Below are 25,960 nucleotides of genomic sequence, written 5' to 3' on the forward strand. Positions count from 1 at the left end.
TACAATGCAATGATAATCTGCTGTACTAATGTGTTTATGTCATGGAGCCACTACCAATATGAAAGATAAAGAATTTTGGTAAAAAAAAACAAAAAAAACATGATGACAAGTGTTGAACTCCACAGGACCAGTTTTATGTGTTGCCGATTTGCATGTTCTTTTTTTTTTAAATGTCTTTTATTTTTAAGTCTCTAAAGTTAATATTGGCTATCGGGTAACATAATCTCCCTCAGAGATACTGGAGTTCAATAACGTGGTGCACAGTACTACTGACCAACACCTCCCTGTAAGTTTACACACTACATAGACTATAGGCCTACAGCTCTGAGGTGCGTTTCCCAAACAACGACGTAATTCGCAGCTGAACTATCACAGTACGATGCATCTTTTGGGAAAAGAAGGATTAAGTGACGATTGTTTTCCAAAACCCCTATTTTCTCTGTGGCAGATCCATCGCTAGAACCACATTAGTTATAACGTAAAACGCCCATAACGAAGCTCTAAACGGGGTGGAGTAACAACTTCTTTAGAGGAGAACCTCACCATTTCTATGTGCAAATTATATTGTTGTACACAAACAAACATTTAAAATAAAATCCAATATTAGTTTTGGTAAAAACATGCACTCCCTTTTCATATTAATTGAAATCTATGTAAATGGCACATCAGGCCTATGTTAGCTTTAATATTATCATTGAGATGTTGCACATTACATATTCTATTCTGAAACATAAATTACTTTACAAAAGCTAACACTATTCTAGTATCATATTTAAATCATATAAATAAATAAATACATAATGAGGCTAGGCGACGCAGTGGCGCAGTGGGTAGCACGTTCGCCTCACAGCAAGAAGGTTGCTGGGTTATTGATTCGAGCCTCGGCTCAGTTGGCGTTTCTGTGTGAAGTTTGCATGTTCTCCCTGCGTTTGCTTGGGTTTCCTCCGGGTGCTCCGGTTTCCCCCACAGTCCAAAGACATGCGGTACAGGTGAATTGGTACTGCCAAATTGTCTGTAGTGTATGTATGTGTGTGAATGAGTGTGTGTGGATGTTTCCCAGAGATGGGTTGTGGCTGGATGGGCATCCGCTGTGTAAAAACTTGCTGGATAAGTTGGCGGTTCATTCCGCTGTGGCGACCCCGAATTAATAAACGGACTAAGCCGACAAGAAAATGAATGAAATGAATAATGAGGCTATTTATTATAAAATGAAATGTAATATTTATTATTTATTAGAAAATTTTAAAAATCCTACTTTAATTCTTAATATTAATAATATTGATGATGATGATGATGATGAGGATTATTATTATTATTATTATTATTATTATTATTATTATTATTATTATTATTATTATTATTATTATTATTAAATAGGGTATTATTTATTTATTTATTTTAATTTTTTTTTTAAAAGTCTACCTTTACAATTTGACACATGCAAAGCACAGCAAACAGTTCTAACCAACAGACCCATGTCATATAGTCGATTATTTAAGAAGTTTCTGTACTGTATAAGTTAAAATAATAATGTATGCTCTTTTCAAGCGACCACGGTTGTAAATATGAAGATCGCTAAAACTGAACGCTAAAAATAGTTTGAAAGCAAATTACACCAAAGAGAGATGACTTTATTGTTTTTTTTTTTTTTTTTAATAATTCCAACCTTGAATGTTAGAATGTTTTAAATGAAAAAATAAAAAATAAAAAAAAGTGTGTGTGTGTGTGKGGGGGGGGGGGGGGGGGGTGTAAGTGGGAATAGAACACAGCCAGGAACTATGTTATTAGCTACAGCTCCAGAGGTTTAGTATCAAGTGCGACAGAGTATGCTAATGTTCGTTGGAGCAATGGATTTGTGAAACAACAAGTCAACAAACTGTGTTTGTAACGACGGAACCTGCGACCTTAGTTGGCTAACAATTGTTTTGGGAAATGCACCCCTGACCAAGAGAACTTGACACACTTCTTAAGAAAACACATGCAAATAAAAAAAATAATAATTATAACACCAGAAAATAAAATAAAAACATTTTTTGTTATTTTTTTTATTGTTCATTTGTGTTTGCATTTTGAGGATTTGCTGTGCATTTTTCTATTTGTGTTTGCAGGAGTTGCAGTGTGCTTTAAATTTGTGTTTGTGTTGTGAGGATTTGCAGATTTTTACTGATGAAAATGTTTTAGTTTCCTGGTGTTTTTTTCCTTATGTATTTTAATGTTTTTAGTTGAAAAGCAATAAGCACTCTCAGCCATCGTACTTTCTGCAAAAATGAATAAGCCTCACATAAATCCCATTAAAATGTTTAATGTTCACACACACATATACACACAAACACATTTGTGATAGGATACTGGTATATAAGTTCTACACTGAAATTGCAGCTGAGGTGATTTGAGCTGTTATGAATTACAACAAATGAAAAAAAGTATTTTCTTTCTTAAAATCATGTACACTCTACATTTACTCTCCTAAAACAGACACTGCTTTGTGTATAAAAACTATACTTTCCACATAAATAAACATTTTGCATATTTCTTAACAATATTAAAAATCCATGTGCATCTGGGTTTAGTTTTTTTTTTCTAAAATTATCCTAAAATGTAACCAACAACATTTAGAGTGAGTATTATGACATGATTTAAAGTGTCTGTAGATTGCATATTTATCTGTTAGTTAGTTAAATTGTTTGTTTGTTTGTTTGTTTGTTTGTTTGTTTGTTTGTTTGTAGCCCACCATTGGGTCTCAAACATATGCATGTACGCATGCACTGAATTCTGGCTTATTTGAGCTTACTTGCTCAGTGGTCTCTGAAATGATCCAAAAGGACATGAAGGTCCATTTCAAGCCCCAGTGGAATTCCTGTGCAATGTTCTCTGAGCTTTGAATGATTTAGAATTGGTTGTTTTCTCTGCAGCAATCCCTGTTGGATTCAGGTTTTGCAAATGGTGAAAGTCCAAGAGATTGATTACGTTTTATTTCACATTTTTATTGTACTGTTTCATGTTGGTGCAGCAGCTAATCTTGCAATTTATTTGAATGAATATGGAATAAATCTATAAATTATATTTTAAAACAATTTGCAACCACATTTAACACTAAAGTTCAAAGACAGAAAAAAAAAAACATACATATTCTAGATTAAAAGATTAAATGAAGACAATCAATTCAAAACACCAGCAAGTTATAATCCTTTTCATGAAAATGGATTATTAATAGATAAAGGCAATTTACTAATTGTATGGGTACCACTTTATTTAAAGGGGAAGCTTATAAGTCTGTCATGAAATATTTATAATCATGAAATGAAACTTTATGAATATGAATAATATTTTATGCATGCTTATGACAAATGTCATTAAGTGTGATTATCTCAGTTATGCCATTTTAAATGCAAATTGAATTGCTTGAAATGTCTTTGTTAAGACAACTTGACATTACCAAGACAACATAGTTTGTCATAGATCTGTCATAAACATGATTGCCATGAGGCCATTCTAAACCAATATTTGTAAAACACTTACCAGTGGTCCTTAAACTAAGAGTTTTTTTTTTTTCAGTCATGCAATGTTTTACCAATATTACTATAATTCCATCACCTATCTTGCCATATTTCTTACAACAAGTTTTACAATAAAAGAGTAAAAACACATTTTTACACTGCTGTTGTTGTCACAGAATGTAGTTTTTAAAATTTTGTAATTTTAGTAAGTTCACAGTTTGATATTTAAAATAAAGTGAGACATGATGACACATCTATACAGGTACGTGTCTTGGTTTTGAGGTCACAGGGTGATATGAGTACGAAACAACAGAATAATAACAAATTCCAAGTGTTTGCTTTATTTTGTTCATTTGGGGTACACTGAAGATGGCTATGCACAGTCAGGGAGCTTGAGAGGCAGCACTGACCTTTCATGGAGTTCAGATAGCAAACTTTTCCAATAGGGAAATTCAGGAGATGTCACTGGCTATTTGAGGACTCAAGGAAAGAGCTCTGTCTATTAAAGTAAATTTGGAGATGGCTCTTGCCATTTGGTGAACTCAGGAAACAGTTCTGACCAGTTGCTCAGAAGAAGGCTCTGACTGTTCGAGAAACTCAGGGGACAGCTTTGGTTATTGTGGACATTTTAAAGATGACTCTGGCTGTTCAGAAACTCTGGAGACTGCTCAGATTGTTTGAGGTACTCTGGAGATGGCTCAGGCCATTTAGGGAACTCTGGAGATGGATTTGACCATTTGGGGATTTCTGGAGATGGCTCGGACCGTTTGGGGAACACTGGAGACAGTGGCTGGTGAGTTTATGATAGGAACAAGGCTGGTGAGTATATATATATATATATATATATATATATATATATATATATATATATATATATATATATATATATATATATATATATRTGTGTGTGTGTGTGTGTGTGTGTGTGTGTGTGTGTGTGTGTGTGTATATATATATATATATATATATATATATATATATATATATATATATATATATATAAAGTTTATTATATTGTAGATAGCAGTTTAAATAGAGAAACGTGAAATCATTGCAGGATTGAGATAGCATGACCAGATGGATGAAAACGGGGAACCAAGAACACAGATAACCAACCTCATGGATTCAACAAATAGACTGGGAACCAGGAACAAGCAGGATCAAAAACGGGGACTAGACAGAGACCAAACAGGGGACCAGGAGGGAATCTACACTAGGATAGAGATGCAGACACTTGGACATCACAAAGAACAGGTGAGGTGAGTAACTTTAAATATATGTTTTAAACATTGCCCTATGGAGAGTGAAGTCCTTCACTGGGAAACCAAGGATGGAATCTGAGTGCAGGGTGACTGTGGATTTTATGGTGTAGGGGTGATGAGTGGTGATGACGTGCAAGTGCAGGACTGATAGAATACAGGTGAGGGTGACTGTGAGAGAGGAGAACCTGGTCTGACTGTGATAGTGCCCAACCTTCTCTTAACAAACAAAAAAATACTATAATTGTGCATAGGTTCAGTAAGCTTCAAAACGGAAATCTCTTTAATGGAAAAGCTAGCAGTGATTGGAGGTCCATTCATAATATTCCAGTTGTTTTGAGTCCAGCACAAAAAAACTGTACAATCTTGAGTGTGTGTTAGTGATGGGTCGATCTTCAATATGATTCGGGAACTACGAGTCCTCTCAGGGAGTGATTCGCTCATCCGCGTGTGCGCACATTTATGCAGGTGGTATCGTTAATTTCAAGTCTTCATCACATAAGCAGAAGCCAATCATGCGCGTTTAGAGCCAGAAAAAAGATTTGATCCGTTCATCTCTGGAGTCCTCTATCGGGTCTGAGTCACTCATTCATCACGGGCCAATCATACGCGTTTAGAGCCGGAAAAATTGCCGAAAACTAAAGACATGAAGAGGTGAGCTGAGCAAAGAGACAAGAAATGCCTTCATAGACAAAATAGCAGGTTAACCATTGAATTATTATTTTCTCCTTCTTATATTCTATTTATGACTTATTTGTCGTCTTGTCAACCTTTTGGGGTAGTTGTAGATGTGTTTGGAAGCAATTCGTAACATTTTAATAATATTTTGGCAAACTGAACCAAATGAACGAAATGACTCGAAAAAAGATTCGTTCATCTTGATGAACGAGACTCAAAGATCCAGTAGAGATCTGAGTTAGTAAAATGATCCGAACTTTCCATCGCTAGTGTGTGTGTTTGTGTAGAGAAAGGACTCTGTCAGGATTTGCCTGACATGAGACAGATTTTTTTTTAGTGTGTGTGTTTTTTTTTTTTTTTTTTTAACATAGTTGACGGACTCTTGTGACCACTCATGTCCTCTGCAGCACCTCTCACATGAATGCTGCATTTTTTGTTGACATATATAGCTAAAACAGTTTAAACTTTTTCTCAGACGTGCTTATTGATGTGAGTCAATCAAAAGAACTCGAAGGCAGTGCAAGTGTTGCAAGCTTTATTGTATGTTGACATGACAACAGCAACATGGCAGAACTATTTCTGAGCGCTGCTGAGTGTTTTCAGAGGCAATGACACATTATTTGTGAATGGCTTCTTAGTTTTTGCACTGCTGTGGTTATTTCTGCCTAATTCCAGTGACACACATCTGGACTGACTGTATTTGTGATTGGAGTTTTTGAACCAAACTGGGACCACGGTAGATGGTTCATGATGAATACTGTTACAGCCCTCCCAGCACACAGTAAAATATTGCATATTAAAGGTAACATTTACTGCATTTACTTAAAAAGGTACATTGTACTCTGACGTCTACACAGTAGGTTTGCGGCTTTGGTAAGTAAAAAAAAAATCTCCAGAAATAGTTTAATAAGATCATGTATTACTCCATAAAATACTCTTAGAATCAGAAGGTCCATGATTGACCATATTTGGTTTGTGTTGTGACAATTATAAACCCAATCAGAGTAATGTTAACTTACTTTGATCACCAGATCATAACTTGACAACAGAGATAGAGATGTATTGTGTTATATTTTGAAGCTATATTGTCGAAGAAATAAGCCAGGACTTAGCATCAACCTCTGCATGAACAGACGACAGTTGAGCTGAGTGGTCTGCATCGTATTTTACAATAAAAACAACAAATTAACAAAATATGTAACTAATCATACCTTATGCATCTTCGGAGTGGAGATGAATAAATTTGTAATATGTAAAACTAAAAGTCCCACATACATAGCAAGTGAAAAAAAAAACACTTAAAATAGGTAAAGGAGGAAATTTTCAACGTTGTATCACTAGAAAACGTTTGGCTTATCAAATGTAGTCTGAGGTGTGCATATTAATGATTTCAGAGCATTTTTCATGATCTCAGAGCTGCATATGAGTTGCTGTGCTCTTGATAATGCGGCTGTTCGTCAGGTCCGGATTAATGACCTAAAGAAGGCATACATGCAAATGAAGAGGGCATGGCCATGAGTCTTGTCATAGTTTGTTTTTTTCTTCTAATTGGCCATCTGGGTTTTACACACATGAAATTTACATAAGAACGAGGAAACAGTGGTGTCCGAGGCTCACATTATGTCCATTTCCATATAATGATTTTTTTTATTATTCTACTATGCCTTCGTATACCCATATTTACACTAGCAGCAAAGTATTTTTTATTATTATTTTTTTTTTTTCCATTTGTTAAATTTAGTTTCAATACCTATTATTCTACCAAATGAAACATTAAATTAATTGTATTTTGCTTTTAGGGTTTAAAGTAATTTAAGTTTACCTTAAATTATAGACAGTTTGCATTCATTGATTGCTCTGATTGTGGTGCTATATTAGGGCTTAGGCATAGGCCAGTACAAGATTCTGATGGTATGATAACTTTGGATAAAAATATCACAATTTCACGATATTGATTACAACTCTACACTATATTATTTTAACCTTTTTTTTTTCTTTCCATTTAAACATAATATATTTTATTTTGAGAAACATTTAAAATATTTTAAAACAGTAAACATTCCAGCAAGCACTGGATGTCAACTGAGGTCAGATTTATGTTGTACTTTAACGTTGACATCAAGTTGAAATCAGAACCCAACGTCAGGCTAATGTCAGTGTCCAATATTCAACCTAGATTCAACTTACAGCTTGACTATCTATCAGACGTTGGATTTTGGTTGCCATACCTGATAAATAAATGTCAGTATTTGACCTCAATATGACATTGGCCTAAGATGTTGGCTCAAAGTAGGATTTTGGTTACTTTCAAACACAACCTAAAATCAATCAAATATCAACATTATTTGATGTCATTAATGGACGTCAAATTAAAGGGCACCTATGGTGAAAAATCTACTTTTCAAGTTTGGTCATACATGTGTGTAGGTATAGTGTATATACTGTGATGTTGTGGTGAAATAAACACAGCCAGTCCTTTTTTCATCAAATTTAACAACATAAAAACGGTGGACCAATTGGACCGGTTTTCAGATCGACCGCAACTTTACGTAGGAGTGCGGTCCCCCTGCCCACCAATATTGATTGACAGCTACGTGCATTAACATGTCTCCGTAGTAATGCATATACTCATATCGACAAGACAGGACAAGCGCAAAGCAACCGGGAATAAAAGGTCTGTTCAGTTTGCTAGGATCATTAATCATCATCAAACATGATCAAGAGTGAGTTTTACAAGTTTAACATGTTTTAAAACGTGTGCACGTGTTTAATGAAGTACAGCGATTCACTTCTGATTCACTTCATCAGCACAGCCGCGTGTCTCTCTCACTGTCTCTCTGTGTGTGTGTATCTGCGCTATGTATGTGTGTGTCTGTGTGTCTGACTGTCTACACTATGTATGTGTGTGTGTTTGTCTGCGCTACGTGTCTGTGCTATGTGTGTGTGTGTCTGTGTGTCTGACTGTCTACACTATGTGTGTGTGTGTGTGTCTGCGCTACGTGTCTGTGCTATGTGTGTGTGTGTGTCTGCGTGTCTAAGCTATGTATCTGCGTGTGTGTCTGCACTATGTGTCTGTGCAATGTGTGTGTGTGTGTGTGCGTGTCTGTACTGTGTGTGCGTGATTTTAATGTTGCAACTCCACAAAAAACGCATCAAATACTGATTGGTAAAGTTCTTACTGTAGTATTTCTCACAAACGTTACGTGAGATGTGCTTCCTGAGGCAGCCGTGGGCGGCGATTGAGGCATGTTGTTGACAGGCATGTGGGAACGGTGGGCGGAGATGACTTGCCTTAAAGGCCCAGTGCAAAAAAACAACAGCAACAACCTTTTCCTAGCTATAATACATACATTTCAAACAGCTATAATAAATACTCTGATGGGTGTTTTGAGCTGAAACTTTACAGACACATTCTGGGGACATAAAAGACGTATAATAAATATGAAAAAAGGGGTAACCTATGTGCCCTTTAACGTTGTCCTTAGACGCTGGATAGGCGTTGAAATTCAGTCACCTGACATTATGACCTACATCTAACCTATCATTAACATTTTAAGATGTTGTGTCTGCTGGGATGTCAGCCTGATTAATTCAAATAAATAATTGAATAAATCTTGCAACTGTCTTTATTTGTTTTAAAAACACAGATTTCTGTACATTTCAAACAGAATCTTTAGATATGTTTTCTGCTGCAGATACTGTTGTCCTAAAAACTATTAAAAATAAATAAATGTAAATAAAAAAAATCTTGCACATACCTTAGGAGCAATATAGCAAAAAATGTTGGCGGTTTTAAATCTTGAATTTTCCAAACCGCAGTATACCATGTAACTGTATGTATTCATCCGTAAACATTATGGTGGGGGTGTGGTCACAGTTTACTTGACCCTTCACCCTACTTAAACCCTTTAAAACAGCACTGTGTTTAAATTATAAAGGGTGCAAAAACGTTGACATCATATTAGGGCTGCCAATATTAAAGCTTTAACTTATGCGATTAATTTATACATAGCCCATAATGTCGTCTCAACATTACCCGATCATACAAGCAAATGCATTTTTTTTGTTACATTATCAAAACATTATTTACCGTACCATATAAATACCAATTAATAGTGCTTCAGTTCACAATGGCTGAAAAAAAGCCCCCAGAACGAGAAAGTGATCTTAAATGGGTTTGATTCTAATGCATCCAAATAATGAGAAAGTGACTGGAGGGAAAGAGAAGCGTGTTTGGAAGATGATTGCCTGTAGCAATGCTATGATAAAATAATCAACTCAACAATGAGCATTATACCCACATTAAATTAACCTCTGGATGTAGCTGAAATGCCACCATTATGCACTTTGTTTCATTAAATAACTGTGGTTGTGTAAACATGTTGCATGCTAGGAAATTAAGGAAGCTGTAAAGATGAGTACATGAATGATTTGAAACACACAGGGTGGAAGCACTGGGAAAGACTGATAAACACATAGCAATTTGTGTTAGGTCCTCCTTTTTATTGAATGTTTAGTGAAAACCCCTGTGGTTAATTTAGGAGAGTAGGTGATAAAGGGAAAGGGAAGTGTCCTCTTTCAATCGATTCTGTTAGCTTTAGCATTTAGAAAAACATGGTCCTGCACTAGCATTGCTAGGCCAATTTTCAGGAAACTATTCATTTTTAATTAGAAATAAATAGAAACTAAAAATAATGTACTTAAAGAGCCCCTATTACGTTCCATACAGCTCTAAGTGAAGTGAAATATAAGGCTTAAAATTGAAAGTGCACTGTTTAAAACTTTTGATTCGTCTATAAAAGAGTTGACTGATAGTGGTTCGAATGAATCGCTGTGGTAATGAGTCTTTAGCCGTGTCGGCATGACATCAATACGGAACTCAAGTCCTGCCCATTTGTTTGTTACCAGAAAATTGAAACCCCCGGCCCCGCCCACAAACACTGTAGAAAGAAAAAAAGGAAGACAAACACTTTAACAAATCCCGGGTGGAATCATGTCGCATAGATGCTGTGCTCTGAAGTGTGAGGGAAAGTAAGGCCGTAGTCACACTAGATACAGTTGTCTCTCTACTGAAAAAAAAAAAACTGCTTAAACCAGCCTAGGCTGGTTGGCTGGTTTTAGCTTGTTGACTAGGCTGGTTTTAGAGGCGTTTTGGCCACTTCCAAGCTGGTTTCCAGCCATTTCCAGCCTGGTCTTAGCTGGTCAGGCTGGGAGATGACCAGATAAAACCAGCTTGACCCACCTAGCCAGGCTGGGAGCCCCACCAAAACCAGCTATGTCCAGCTTAAACCAGGCTACTCAAGCTGGTTTTAGCTGGATTTAGCTGGTCATTTTCCAGCCAGACCAGCTAAAACCAGGCTGGAAATGGCTGGAAACCAGCCTGGAAATGGCCAAAACCCCTCTAAAACCAGGCTGGTCAACCAGCTAAAACCAGCCAACCAACCTAGGCTGGTTTAAGCTGGATTTTTCAGCAGGGCTCGAACCGGGCCAAAGCACGCTTGTCCCCACTCCCGTCTCCCCCGATGGCCCGCACTCACACCACAATCGGGCACCTCAGCACGCTTACGTCATCGCTGCTGTGCTGTTCAGTGAGAAGCGCTCTCGCTCAGCACAGAGGAAATTTCTCTAGTTATATCGTGTCAGTCGTTTGATATGCAGTGACATGCAGTCAAATATTTCGCCAAACAGTCATTAGGGATGCGGTGACACACAGTCAGATGTTTCGCCGAACAGAATGGCGCTCATAATCATAATGCTCTCGTGCTGCAGGAATGAGGAGGTCTGCTGAAGGTGCGCAGCTGTTGTGCAGTGAGGGGTTTGTGTCTTTAATACACTACGGCAGTTTGCGTTCACTGAACAGTAAGAATGATTAATAAATCCACATGAAACAGTCCCTTAAAAGTCGCGTCTCGCTTTCAGTTTCGGGCTTTGGCGCGTAAAGCCCAAGTGAACCGCACTCAGGCCCACCTCTTCCAACCGGGCCAGGGCCGGCCAAGTGAACCATGCTTGAGTCCGATTCAGTGCACTCACACTTCTCGAATGATCCGGGAAACGGGCCTGAGCACAGAACGAATGGCATAGTGTGAGTAGGCCCTTTTTTCCAACCCAAAGATAAGGCTGTGAAGAGTCAGTGGTTGAAGTTTATTTTTACAAAAAAAAAAATCTCAATATTATAGCCCCAGTCTTGTGTTGTGTTCCCGTCATTTTTTTAACGAGTGCTTCAGCAATCTACACGCTTACAACGGTGGATTTGTCTGCTTTTTTGGTAAAGGTAGGATAAGAAAAGACTATATGGGACTTTGTCAGAGAGTGACAGGAAGTTTACAGTGCACAGTTCATGGATCAGTTCTTTACCTCCATTTCACAAGTGGAAGTAGGTGTGATTAAACTGGTTGCCTCCTAGTTTTCTCTAGCTTGCAAACTATGTCATATCTGCCAACACTTCAGCTTTTTCCGGGAGTCTCCCGTATTTTAGAGATTCAGTATTCCCGCCTCCCTACCATTTTGTTATTCTCCCAGAAAACTCCCATAATTTCAACCATCAAAGTTAACCTCTAAAGTAACCCCCTCATCCCCCTGTAAGCCTCAGAATTTTGGTACGGTCTGTGAAATCCCCGGGTCGCTGACTTTGGTATAGGGTCCGATCGCAGTGACTGCCAAAAACACGCTTCATAGTAGTTACTAACACCACAGTACAGAAACTACTCCACAACTACTCAACAATTCAGAAAGGCTTGTAGACTCAAATGTTATACCTCTCTATGCAGTACAATCAAACAATACAGTAAGCATACAACCCTAACACATTAGTCAAACAAAACTGTACCATAATTTCCTATTATATATATATATATATATATATATATATATATATATATATATATATATATATATATATATATATTAATGATAAACCATGTCATTCTCCTCTTGATTTATGTGTATGCTAACACAGAAATCAAAATAGACACAAAATTGAGGACTTTAAATGCTAATTTTTTACAAAAAGACAACACAGCAGATATCATTTCATTATAGTGCAATAGCTGAAGTGCATACTTAAATGTTGCTTCAATAACAATACAAACATTGCTAAAAATAATTTTAGAACATCCAAAACAGGTTATCACTTAGAGGTATGAACATTATGCATTCATTTGAAGCATTCAAAACCAGGCCAGCTGTGAATACTGCTGCTCCTTCAGGCGACCAGGAGCCGACAGTCTAAATATTCGCATGTTGACTTGCCAAATCCTGAATATATTTTCATATTTTACTACTAAAACATGTAGGCTATATCATGGGGTCATGCAATGCCTGGTGGTTTAGTTACATTTGCTGCTTTGAAAGACTGTATGTTGTTGGGTTTAGGGATAGTTTTAGGGTAAGTCATTCTTTATTATTCATAGTTTGATAATATATACACTTGAAAATGAAAAAAAAAAATAAAATAAAAACATGTCAGACAGCTGTAAAACAAGATATATTTTTTGGTAAAATTTAATTATTGTGTAATATTATCATCATTATTATTATTATTATTATTATTAACAATATTATTTTTATTATTATTAATAATAAGCTCTGAATTATGTGAAATATGCCATATATTATTATATAGTAATAATACATTTATTTCATGAAAGAAAAAAAATATCTAAAACATAATCCTTTCTGAAGGTGAAATATTCCAGAGTCTGCCAATCTGGATGGCATGAGCTCAAAGAAGAAGTCTGTAAATCTCTTCTCAAGCATTCAGTGGGGTGCAAAAGTAGCAGAATATGATCTTCAAGTTTGGTGTATTCCTGCTTGAATGACATTCAAAATATTGAAAAGGGTCAGAAATGTATTTAATTTAATTATTAAGTTTGTTGTGACCTTAGAATCGATATGTGCTCCATAATATCACACTAATTGTTTCCATCTAAACCTTTGAACAGAACTTTAAGGGGATCTATTATGCCTCTTTTCACAGTATGTAACCTAAGTCTCTGGTGTCCCTGGAGGGTCTGTATGAAATTTCAGCTCAAAATACCACAAAAATAATTTTTATAACTCTTTAAGTCTGGCTCTTTTTGGCTTTGATCAGAATTGTGCTATTTGGGGACTGTCGCTTTAAATTCCAATGAGATTGCCCTCCCAGCCCTCTTTTCAAAAGAGGGTGGAGATACCAGTGCTTCTGTGTCAGCAAAGTGATAGATTCTAATACAAGACTGATGCCATGTTAATGAGGGAGAGATCATCACTAATGGGTGAGACTTTTCTCTTCTGATGACATGTACAAAGGAACAATGTCAATCAAATTGTTTCTGCATCAGTTTTTTTTTTTTTTTTTGTAAAGTGTTATAGTGTGATTATTATTAAAAAAATAAAAAATAAAAAAATAATGCAATTTTACCATTAGAAGCTGGTTATATTCACAGACAGTAACACAGCTGTGTTTAAACCCCTTATAAAAGCGATTCTTGCATAATAGGAAAAGAACAAAAGAGACACTTCCTGGGAAATGTCATACATTATTATTTTGTTTCAACTAAGAAATGGCCACTGTAGCTCATTTTCCTACATACAACTAGCAGATCATAGCATGTCAATATGGGAAAAATGCTGTTGGGCTTAAATAAATAAATAAAAATATAAATGTAAATATATATATATATATATATATATATATATATATATATATATATATATATATATATATATAATTTTATTAATATTATTTACTTAATTACCATTTGATTTCTTGAAAACACATGAATGACAGCTTAGAATTTTTTTTTTATATATTTTGTACATTTAAGTGAAGATCGCATGTACCTTATTTTGTCATATGGAATTTTAATTTGTTTACCAGACAATTTCATGTTTCACAATTGGATAGTCTGATTGATTTGAGTTATTGACATATTATTATTAAATGACGTCTTAGTTAATTCATTGGATTTTTTTTTTTTCATATAAGTTTTTTACATTTTAAGAATTTTTTATTTAAAAAACAACAAATTTTACATACATATTGTTTGGTGTGGAATGCAAAAACGTTGAAGCTCAAAATCTCAAATTCATTCAAAACACAGATAGAACCTTATAATGCCTAAATTAAATATATATAAATTGTGTTGGCTAAAACAAGCGGCATTTAGAAAAAAATAATTGAACAGTTCAAACCTTAAAAACAATTTAAAAAATTTTAAATTTGGAGAGGTGTTCATTTTGCAGTCCAGAAAATAATTGGAAAACGTTTTGTTTTCTCCCCCTCACTTTTATTTTGTTGAATGACATTCCTGAAGACCTGACTCGGAGCTCAAACCTCTGTTTACAACTCTTTTACATTTCTAGGTAAGAAATGTATATTACTAAAATGGTCTACTTCTCAAATTCCAACTATTTCCATGTGCATTTCTCAGTTGTCTTTCTTCCTTTGGAAAAATTAATGTATGACCTCAACCACAAACAGAACATTTTCAGGAGACTTTGGGGAACCTTTCTACATAAACCTTGATTTTTTTTTTTTTATATATAATTCTGGCTTCTTCCGTTTTGTTTTGATTATATTTAAATGTTTAATTACTGTTATGTTTCATTTTTAAACTTACATTTGTAAATGTTTATTTAATTTGCAGTGCTTGTGGATGATTTGTTTGTTTGTCTGATTGTCTTTGTTGTTTGTACCATTTGAAAATCTTTTATAAAAATATATTAAAAAACATTATAAATAAATGTAATAATAATAATAATAATAATAATAATTATTATTATTATAATAATTATAATAATAAACATGCAAAAAGTCTACACTTAAAAAAGCAACAACAGTACCTTTTACTTGTAATTGACTCTGTCCACCTCTGATTGACACCACTTCTATGTTCATCTTGTTGATTCTCTTTTTATTTAAACAGAAACATTAATCATACACTGATATATAAATAAGAAATTACAAAATGCCACTAGGTGGCAAATCACCTAATGAAAAAAATCATGAATTATTTACTTAACCAATTATAACTGATAACTGAGATGGGAAAAAAAATGTCTGTTCAAAATTGTGTAACAACGCACTTTAATATTTTAAAAATAAAATTATTCGTTTTTATATCCTTTAGTTGGAGACTAAGAGAAGATGGCAAATTATGTAGAAAATGAAATAAGACCAAGACAATGAATGAATGAATGAATGAATGAATGAATGAATGAATGAATGAATGAATGAATCCATCCATCCATCCATCCATCCATCCATCCATCCATCCATCCATCCATCCATCCATCCATCCATCAATCAATCAATCAATCAATCAATCAATCAATCAATCAATCAATCAATCAATCAATCAATCAATCAATCAATCATCTGAACTCTGGAGACCATCACAAATAATATGACACAAGTGCATTTCAAAGTTCAAAGCAATGCACATGCAATTACATACAATGTCATGCACATTCACACCACAAATAACTCAATTGTTCTTGACATTCACCTGGTGCTTTGTCACTGTAGCACCGAGGAGTCATATCTCAGAAAACTGTTTAACGAGTTCAGCTCACCGTTCAATAAAACTATGTCAGACAACCTAATTGACATATTATTTGTACTAAGCCCCTTGAATCTGAAACAAAACTCCCTGTCCCACTATTCTCAACAGTCATTTCACTTGTGAATTATTTTCTCTCAAAGCACTAACCATAATTGCCTGTTGCTTGTAGTATCTGCTAGATTTACCCTTGTGTTCAGCCTTAGCAAGAACCAAACTAGATTACACTGCAAAGAACCGTCTGTAGATTATATGGATCTCTAATGAATACTGCAAACATATATTTTAGAACTTCATAGCCTAAGAGGCCAATTATATAAATGTAAAACCTCCAATAAGCACAGACTTTGATAAAACAGCAGGGGAGCCAGTACTTAAGACTGTGGTAGAAGTTTCAAAGTACATGCTATACCGTTTCTTATCATAGAAGACTGAACAGAAGACTTTTTTAAAGCAACTGATTTATTCAATTTGATAAAACAGACAAAGGGAAGCGTATGTTTTTTCATTTTGTATTGGTACATTATTTCTTGCAGGGAAGGAATTAGCTTGTTTTCAAATATTGATCAGCCTGTGGTAAACAAAGTAACATTTAATTATTTTAATTATTACTTTTATTTTATTTTTGCAGGTCAACTATTGGTCAGATGCAGCCCATATCTGATACTGTACACTCTGGTAAACAGGGGTGAGCTTAGTGATTTAGGGGCCCTAAGCAACTCCAGGTATGGAGCCCTAGCATTAAAACTCAAAACACTCTCTTTCTCTATATTTGTTTTTCAGGGTTTTATTTTACAAATAAACTGCATGTTAAAAGTATATTTTAAGTGGAACCTTCTTAATGAAAAATAAAATACAGAAAAAAAAGAAAAAAAAAAACAAGCTCACAAACCATGTACAGTTAATTAGCCATAATTGTGATTTGCGATTAGATTTTAATATCTGCATGTGCAATAAGGGAAGGAATGTTCCACTATTCATGGGCCCCCCCAGTTTAGAAAACAATTTATAACGTTGAAATCTTAGTGATTATAGACAGATTTTACAACATATATGGAGCAATTATAAAAAAATGCTATAGGTGTCACAACCCCGGTTCATTTCTGCTGCTCAAATCGCCATTCTCCCTCTCCATCCACCTCTTACCTCTCCCATGAGCAATCACTAGAATACTGATCACCTGCACCCGCAATCACCAATGCACTATATAAACTTACCTCCCACATTCACTTGTCGGATGGTTCACCTTATCTTCTCTCCCTCTCCTACTCGCCTTCTTCCGTGGATGTCTCTCTTGACCAGTTGATGCATGTGAAACAAATAAGGGAAGTGACTAAGCTATTCTAGTGGTTGACTGAAGACTTGGGGCTCTATTTTGACGATCCACGCGCAGAGCGCAAAATGCAGGACGCAAACGCTTTAAGGGCGTGTCAGGACACGTTTTTGCCAATTTAAGGATGGGAAATCTGCCTTGCGCCACGCGCATGGTCTAAAAGGGTTGAGTTTATCTTCTTAATGAGTTATAGGTGTGTTTTGAGAATAAACCAATTAGAGTCTCATCTCCCATTCCCTTTAAGAGTCAGCTGCGTCGCGCTAAGAGCGCATTCGCTATTTACAGGACGCAAAGTAAGTCTAAGTGGAAAAAATTTGCATTTCACAAGCAAACTGTGAACAGTTAACAGTTTTTTTAACAGAAAACTGTTAAACAGAGCACCTACTGCGTGAGAATGAGAGATAATGGAACTACTTTCACATTCGCTCTTGGATAGGGAAACCTTTACGCACAGACATCAATTAGTCTATAAATAAATAATTTTGTTTGTTAAGCGCAAATATTCGTTTCAAAACTATTTCTAAATTCAGTTCTAATTTCCAGCAAACGAATAAATGAATAATAATAACAAAATGTGCTCAAAAACCTAAGTTATATCCTAAAACACATGCTGTGCCCCATATGGTCTAAAACCTGACAGGTGGGCAAATCTAAGCTTGTTTTTAATAAAACAAATATAAATATGGATATAATAAATAATACTACTAAAAATAATAACATTATACTAAAGCAAATTGTTATGAATGAACTGAAAAAGCCTCCCGAGATGAAGAAGACATAAAAGCAGTGATTTTTCATATTTATATAGGCTAGAAAATAATATGTTTTGTCATATTTTAATCCTTTATATTTATATCCTATATCTATTCTTATTATATCCTATATATATATATATATATATATATATATATATATATATATATATATATATATATATATCCTTAATATTTAGTTTTTTTCATATGTAAAGATATTTGCCTATTGCTCTCTTGTGCGTATTAAGCAATGCGTAAGCGAGGCGCAACTCTGCGTCGGAGTTTAGACCGAGTTTAGAGTTTTTGTCTAATGAAAAATCTATTATAGTTTCTCAAAATAGCAACGCGCCAGCGGTCCGCCTCAGGACGCCTTCCTTTTTAGACCAGAACGCCTATGGGCGCACAAATGAGTGCTAATGCATTTGCTATTTAAACAGCGTAGCGCAATGCCTCAAAACGACTCTTCCGCCAAGCTGAAGCTACCAAAAGTCTATTGCGCCGCGCCTTGCGCCACACTGCGCCGGGTGTATGATAGGGCCCTTGATGTTTACCTTGTAAACTGTTTATGCGATCGCTCTCATGCTTCAACACCACTTACTGTACCTGCTTCATCTCTCTGCATTGCTTTAATAAATACCCTGAAAAGATAACCTTCCTTGTGTTACCATGACAATAGGATGATTAATATGGGCTTCTTGGCATTTGTTGGGGCCCCTTATTTCTCCGGGTCTGCTTACACTGCTTATTGCTTAAGTCCACCCCTGCTTCTAATGCACAATATCCAGGTTCCCCAATTACCAACACTCAGCCCGTTTCTCAGCAAGCATTTGTTGTGTTTTAAAGAAGTCTAGTAGACATCTAATAGACATCTAAGCATAGACGGTTTGGCAAAAGCAAAACTAATTTTGAGCTGTTTTTGAAGTATAATCGATGTCTAAGAATAGCTAAAAACTAGACTGGTTCTTAATTGAACAGTAATGAATGACTATACACATGTAGTCTGCAATCTGTGTATTTGAGTACTAGTTTATTTTTGTGCAATTCTTAAACTTAATTACATTTTCATTGACAGTCTAAGTTCAGCCTTGTTCTAGCTCTCTTTAAGAAAAAAAAAAAAAAAAACTCTTCAGAACAGGATATGTATTCTTAATTGTGATTTATTAATGATAGTTAATAATGAAATCGGTTAATTGCTGCATCCATTATCTGTACAACATCTATACAACCTGCAAATCAACTTCAGAATCTGGATGACATATTTCAACATATATATGAATATTTGAAAACTGGCTAGAAGTAACTTATTGTATTGTCTGTAGTAACTTTATTTTATTTATTTGTTTATTTATTTGACATGGACATCACAATTACACTGGACAACCAAATGCATTTGTTTAAGTGTTTTAGCAAACTTGCTAATTTTCAACACCTGACCACAGGAGGCTTAAAATTGACAAAATAGAAATATAATAAAACATACGCAACATTACAATTCTTTACATAAAATTACTGCAGGCAAAAGCAAAGGCGACATGATCCAACCAACTAACAGTAGACTATTTGTGCAAACACTGCTGTATTGTTTTAAACCACTTTTTAAGAGCCCTACTAAAAATATTTACTTTCTGATTTTAAGCTAACCGGCAAATCATTCCACAGTTTGGCTCCCTTTACAGAGAAGACAGATTGACCAAACGAGGTCTTACACTTTGGCACAAGACAGTCACCGTTAGCAGTTGCCCGTGTAACTCTGTGGGAGGTTTGACGCCGATTGATTAGCTTAGAAAACAGGATTGGAACATGATTATTTAAACATTTAAAAACCAATTTAAGATAACTAAATTGAATAAAACTATCAAAATTAAACAGGTTATGTTTACATAAAACATCACAATGATGCCATCGCATAGGCTTTAAGTCCATAATTTTAACTGCTTGTTTATAGATTGAGTCAATAGGCTTCAATGTAGTTAAAGAGGCTTGTGACCAAGATGTAATGCAATACGTCAAGTGAGAGAATACCATTGTGTGCATGTATAATTTTGCAGTGTGATATGTTAAAAACCTTCTAATAAAACGAAAACAGTTTAGACTTGGCTTAACTTTCTTACTTAAATTTTTAACATGACTATCAAATTTTAAAATAATGTCTAGAGTTATGCCAAGATACTTAAACTCATTCACCTCTTTAATTACTTTATTTTTTACCAGCACCTCAAATGTATCCCGTTCAGGCCTATTTCGTATAGAAAAACACATAGAAACTGTTTTCTTGACATTTAACGTTAAATGAGACAGTTCAAGCCATCTTGAAATGTGTTGTAAAGCCTGGGTCAGTTGCTCACCTGCCCGGCAAGGTGTTTTAGCTGACACATAGATGACCGTGTCATCTGCATATAACTGGCAGTTAACCCCTGGGCAGCATTCTGGAAGATCGTTTTTGTACATTGTGAACAACAGTGGGCCAAGGATAGACCCTTGAGGTACTCCAATATTGTTTGAACGCACAGATGACTTTACCCCATTGACCCTCACACATTGCTGTCTCCCACCCAAATAAGACCCAAACCACTGTAAGGCTTCTGATGACATTTTGAACTCTCTTAATTTATTTAGCAAGATACTGTAATTAACCGTGTCAAAGGCTTTCTTTAGGTCCAGGAACTGCCCCAACCACACCTTTATCCAAAGACCCTTTTATTTTTTCAAGCAGATAACAATTTGCTGTTTCTGTGGAATATTCTCTCTAAAACCAAACTGCTGTGGATAAAGCAACTGTTTAGAGTGTAAATGCTCCATTAATTGTTCTGCAACAATTTTCTCTAGCACTTTTGACACTACAGGTAGAATGGCAATAGGCCTATAGTTACAAGCAACATCCTTATCGCCAGATTTATAAATCGGTATAACTATTGCTGTTCATGAATAGTTCACGCAAAACAAGTTCATGAATTTGACATACAAATTAATATAATGAGTAAAATAGAAACCCTAATTCTAACAAATATATTATACAAGATGTTTCGTTTAGATTACATTTTTTTAAATACATTTTGAATAAAAATTTGTTTAGGACAACATAAAAATACATAATTAAATTTGATTCTGGCACAGACAACGATGTTAAAAATACATATTTTGGACGCACCTTTGATCAATGGGTTTGGTACAGTACATTTTTCAAGTCTCAAGATAGGGACATCTGCATATCAATGAAAATATGGAGCAGGGAAAACTAAAATGTAAAAATTATGATTCTCAGATCTTAGTCTATGATCTTAGTCTCAAATTAGTCTATGCCAGAGGTTTCCAACCCTGCTCCTGCACAACGAAACAAACCTAAAACAGTTAATCAATGTGTTAGGAGTTACTTGAAAATTAGAAGTGTGTGTTTAAGCAGAATTGAAGTGAAATCTTCAATTTGAGACGTGTAGGTTACGTCACATTGGACAGCTATATTTACAGGTGTCATTCACTTGGGAGAAGTAATAGCATCAGGGTAAACTGTGGAGCAAACAATTTGGTTTTGATAAATGTTGGTTAGAAGGACATAAGGAAAAGTTCAGTGTGTTGTCTTTGCCTCAAAATTCCCCAGACCTCAATGCATTTGTCTGTACTTCATAATATAAAGAATTTGACAGTCTGCTAAGAATATATTGATAGTAGATACCACAGGGCACAAATACACTAAGTGCCCTGTGTAAGTGCAAATTCCTTGTTGATGCCAGAGGTCAGAGAAAAATTGCCAGACTGGTTTAAGCTGATAGAAGGGCAATAGTAACTCAAATAACCACTCGTTACAACTGAGGTATACAGAAGAGCATCTCAAAACACATAACACATCAAACCTTGAAGCGAATGGGCTTCAGCAGCAGAAGACCACAGCAGGTGCCTCTCCTGTCAGCTAAGAACAGGAGGGTACAGTTCACACAGACTCACCAAAACTTTACAATGAAAGGTTGGAAAAACGTTGCCTGGTCTTATGAGTCTTGATTTCTGTTGCACCGTATGGTAGGGTCAGGATTTGGCATCAGACATGAAAGCATGGATCCCTCCTGGCTTGTATCAATGGTTCAGGCTGGTGGTGGTGTAATGATGTGGGAGATATTTTCATACCTTTACTACCACAGTGTATCCATCTTCTGATGGCTACTTCCAGCAAGATAATGTACCATGTCATAAAGTCATCTCAAGGTGGTTTCTTGAACATGACAATAAGTTCACTGTACTCAAATGGCATCCACAGTCACCTTTGGGACATGGGGGAACGAGAGATGTGTATAATGGATGTGCAGCCAACAAATCTGCAGAAATTGTGTGATGCTATCATATCAATATGGTTCAAAATCTCTGAGGAATAGTTCCAGTACCTTGATGAATCTATGCCACGAAGATTAAAGCAGTTCTAAAGGCAAAGGGTGGTCCAACCTAGTACTAGTAAGGTGTACCTATTAAATTAACCGGTAAGTGTAGGAGTCCTGTAGAGTTCATGGCTTGGGGAGTTGATGAGATTTTGACTGTGCATGGGGGACCACCAGGGCAAATACAAAGCATTTTTTTAATAATACTGGAGGGTTATATTCCATATAAATAGTCTATATAATATTCCATATAAATAGTCTTTTCTTTAAGTTTTGACTTATCATTATGCTGCTTCTATCTGAAATCAGTTTTGTGAAGTGCCTTTGTGCACAAAGTAACTGTCTGTTAGGATATTGAGGCAATAAGTCAGCTGCTTAAGGTTCCGGAGCCAACTAATTTACTGGCATAACATGGGACAAACAACTTAAAGGTGTAGTAGCAACAGCAGATCTAAAATGGATGCACTTTAAATTGCAAGGATAGTATAGCAGGTACTCAAATCTAGACCCAGACATGTCTTCCAAGTTGCACATAAAAAAAAAAATAAATAAAAAAAAAACATCACCACAGTCTATACCTATACCATCCACACACTGCTTTGTCACCAGGTTTCCATGGTTACTTCTTTTGGTGTCTGCAGTATATCTGCACCATGATTAATTATACACACAAAGGTTCTGCTTCATGGAATCTCAGAATGTAGGTATTGCTTTCAGAAAGGCTTCATTTTATAAACCAACTGCAAATGAATGCTATCAATGCAATTCATCACATACTCGAAGCTAAGGCAGGCACACTTTGAGGTGATTCATTGATGGTAGGTCAAGGGTGCAGTTTTCAGCAAAGTATATCTGTTAGGGACCTCTGCATTCAGAATGTGCTATTCACCATGTTTAATTCTTTAAATAACTCCACCCTTTGTTGTATTATTTTATTATTATTATTATTATTATTATTATTATTTTTAAGTTATGGTTGTCTCCTGTGATCACAAATAACTTCTGTGAACCTTTTGGGTTGTCTTTAGTGCTTGAAGATTTTGCAAAAGTGTCACATGGGGTTACCATAGAAATCCATGTCATCTGAGTGCAGACAACAGCATTTTATAAATGTGAAGGCCAACAATCTTTTATATGTTCCTAATGTTGTTAGATATGCCAGAGTGTGAGTGGTTACAAGAATGGTTTAAAATGGTTTGTACCTTTTATATGGTGGTGTTTCATTTTCAGGCACCTTTATAAGCCTGAGGTACATTTTTCTTCTTCTTTTTATATGAAGGTTATTTTAAAACACCAGCTAGTGGAACTGTTTTCACAAATCAGATTGCTATCCAATCAGAAAAAAAAGTGACCAAGTGTAAACAGGCCCTATGTTGAGGTGATTTGTTGCACTGCCTGAGGCAAATCACACCAGATACAGACTGATTTTCTGACCCTACCAATACAATACAACTGCACAAGTTGGAGTGGTCAATTATTGTGGACAACCTAAGGCGTACCTGTGCAATAATCATAAATTAGACACACGTGGTAACAACATTCAGAAGAAATAGGCCTTTTGTGTATGCAGAAAATGTTTTAAATATTTGAGTTCAGCTCATGAAATGGCCATGATGAGAGCATAAACAAAAGTGTTGCTTTTATATTTTGTTTAATTTAAAATATATGTTCTATATTTTCTTCATCTGCTATAAAAAATGATAAAGTAGGTTGTGTTTAACTATATATTCTTAAATATTAAGAGGACTACCTGAATTTTTCATTTATATATTTTTTTTCATCATCCACCACCTCATCTCCTCATCCACCACAATTTTGCAGCATCCACCTGGATGAAGAGACAGCAGCCATTTTGAGCCAGACCACACCACACACCAGCTGATTGGTGGAGAGGAGACAGGGTGATGAAGCCTATTATGATATGGGGAGGGTTAGGAGGCCATGATGAACAGAGGCTGGTACTCTTTTTTTTTGAAGGACATCCTGAGATTTTTAATGACCACAGAGAGTCAGGACCTCGGATTAATGTCTCATCTGAAAGATGGCGCTCCCTGAGCAGTAAAGAATCCCCGTCACTATACTGGGGCATTAGGACCACAGGTTGGGCGCCCCCTGCTGACCTCACTAACACCACCGGCAGCAACCTAGCTTTCCCATGTGGTCTCCCATCCAGGTACTGACCGGGCGCAGCCCTGCTTAATGGGCGACCAGATCAGAGAGTTGCAGAGAGCTGGATGCCAGCGTATTTGTTGGCATTTCTGCGTGGAGTTTGCATGTTCTCCTTGTAATCGCATGGGTTTCCTTCGGGTGCTCCAATTTCCCCCACAAGTGACCTCCAACACATTCCACAAAAAGTTGAGACAGGAGCAATTTTGTAATCAGGTAATCAGGTGAATGCATTAAATAATAATGTGGTATGAAACAGGTGATGTCAACATGCAATTGCAATGTTGATTTGGTATAAAAGCAGAATCCAAGAAAAGCTTAGTCATTTAGGAGCAAAGATGGGTAGAGGATCACAAGTTTACCAACAAATACGTGAGAAAATTATTGAAATGGTTAAAACAATGTTCCTCAAAGAAAGATATGAAGACATTTGGATATTTCACCTTTAACAGTGCATAACATGATTAAAAATATTCAAGGCATCTGGAAACATGTTGAGACATTAAAGACAGGGGCGCAAGCCTAAGCTGAACAATCGTGATCTCCAATCCCTCAGGTGGCACTCCATCAAGAATCGTCATTTATCTATAAGTAATATCAACACACGGGCTCAGGACTACTTTGCCAAACCTTTGTTAACTAACACAATATGTAGTTACATCCACAAATGCTAGTTAAATCTATAATGTGCCAAAAAGAAGCCTTATGTTAACAGTATCCAGAAGTGTTGTTAACTTCTCTGGGCTCTGAGGCATCTGGGATGAACCACCACATAGTGAAAATGTGTACTGTGGTCAGATCAATCAGTATTTTAGGGAGGAGAAATATACGCCATGTGCTCTGGACCAAAGAAGAAAAGGATCATCCAGACTATTATCAGCAATAAGTCTAAAAGCCAAGGTTTGTCATGGTATGGGGTTGTGTCAGTGGTAAGTTGCACTTCTGTGATGGCACCAATAATGTAGAACAGTGCATAGAGATTTTGGAGCACAGTATGCTGCCTTCAAAAACATATTTTCCAGGGACACCCATGCATATTTCAACAAGACAATGTAAAACCACATTTTGCACACATTACAAAATCCTGGCTGCGAAGGAAGAGGGTACATGTACTTGACTGGCCTGTCTGCAGTCCTGACCTATCTCCAATAAAGAATATGTGGCACATTATGAAGCACAAAATGCAACAATGAAGAGCCTGTACTGATGCCAACCTTAAGACTTGTTTGCAGGAAGAATGGGACAAAAACAAAATGGGACAAAACTCCACCTGAAACACTTAACCACTTGGTGTCTTCAGTCCCTAAATGACTTTTTAAATTGTTGTGAAAAAGAATTACCACATTACAAAGTGATAAATGCTTTAGTGT

At 35.9% G+C, this 25,960-nt stretch overlaps 1 long non-coding RNA gene across 1 annotated transcript; it reads left to right on the forward strand.

The window, feature by feature from the left end:
- Window positions 1-1,729: 1,729 nt before the first annotated feature.
- Window positions 1,730-25,960, forward strand: LOC141377496 (uncharacterized). The gene is made up of 3 exons (XR_012389679.1): window positions 1,730-4,290; window positions 4,555-4,756; window positions 24,246-25,960. It is a non-coding gene; the product is annotated as an uncharacterized lncRNA (long non-coding RNA).

This window comes from Danio rerio, chromosome 14 (genome assembly GCF_049306965.1).
Source record: "Danio rerio strain Tuebingen ecotype United States chromosome 14, GRCz12tu, whole genome shotgun sequence".
Classification (NCBI taxonomy): domain Eukaryota; kingdom Metazoa; phylum Chordata; class Actinopteri; order Cypriniformes; family Danionidae; genus Danio; species Danio rerio.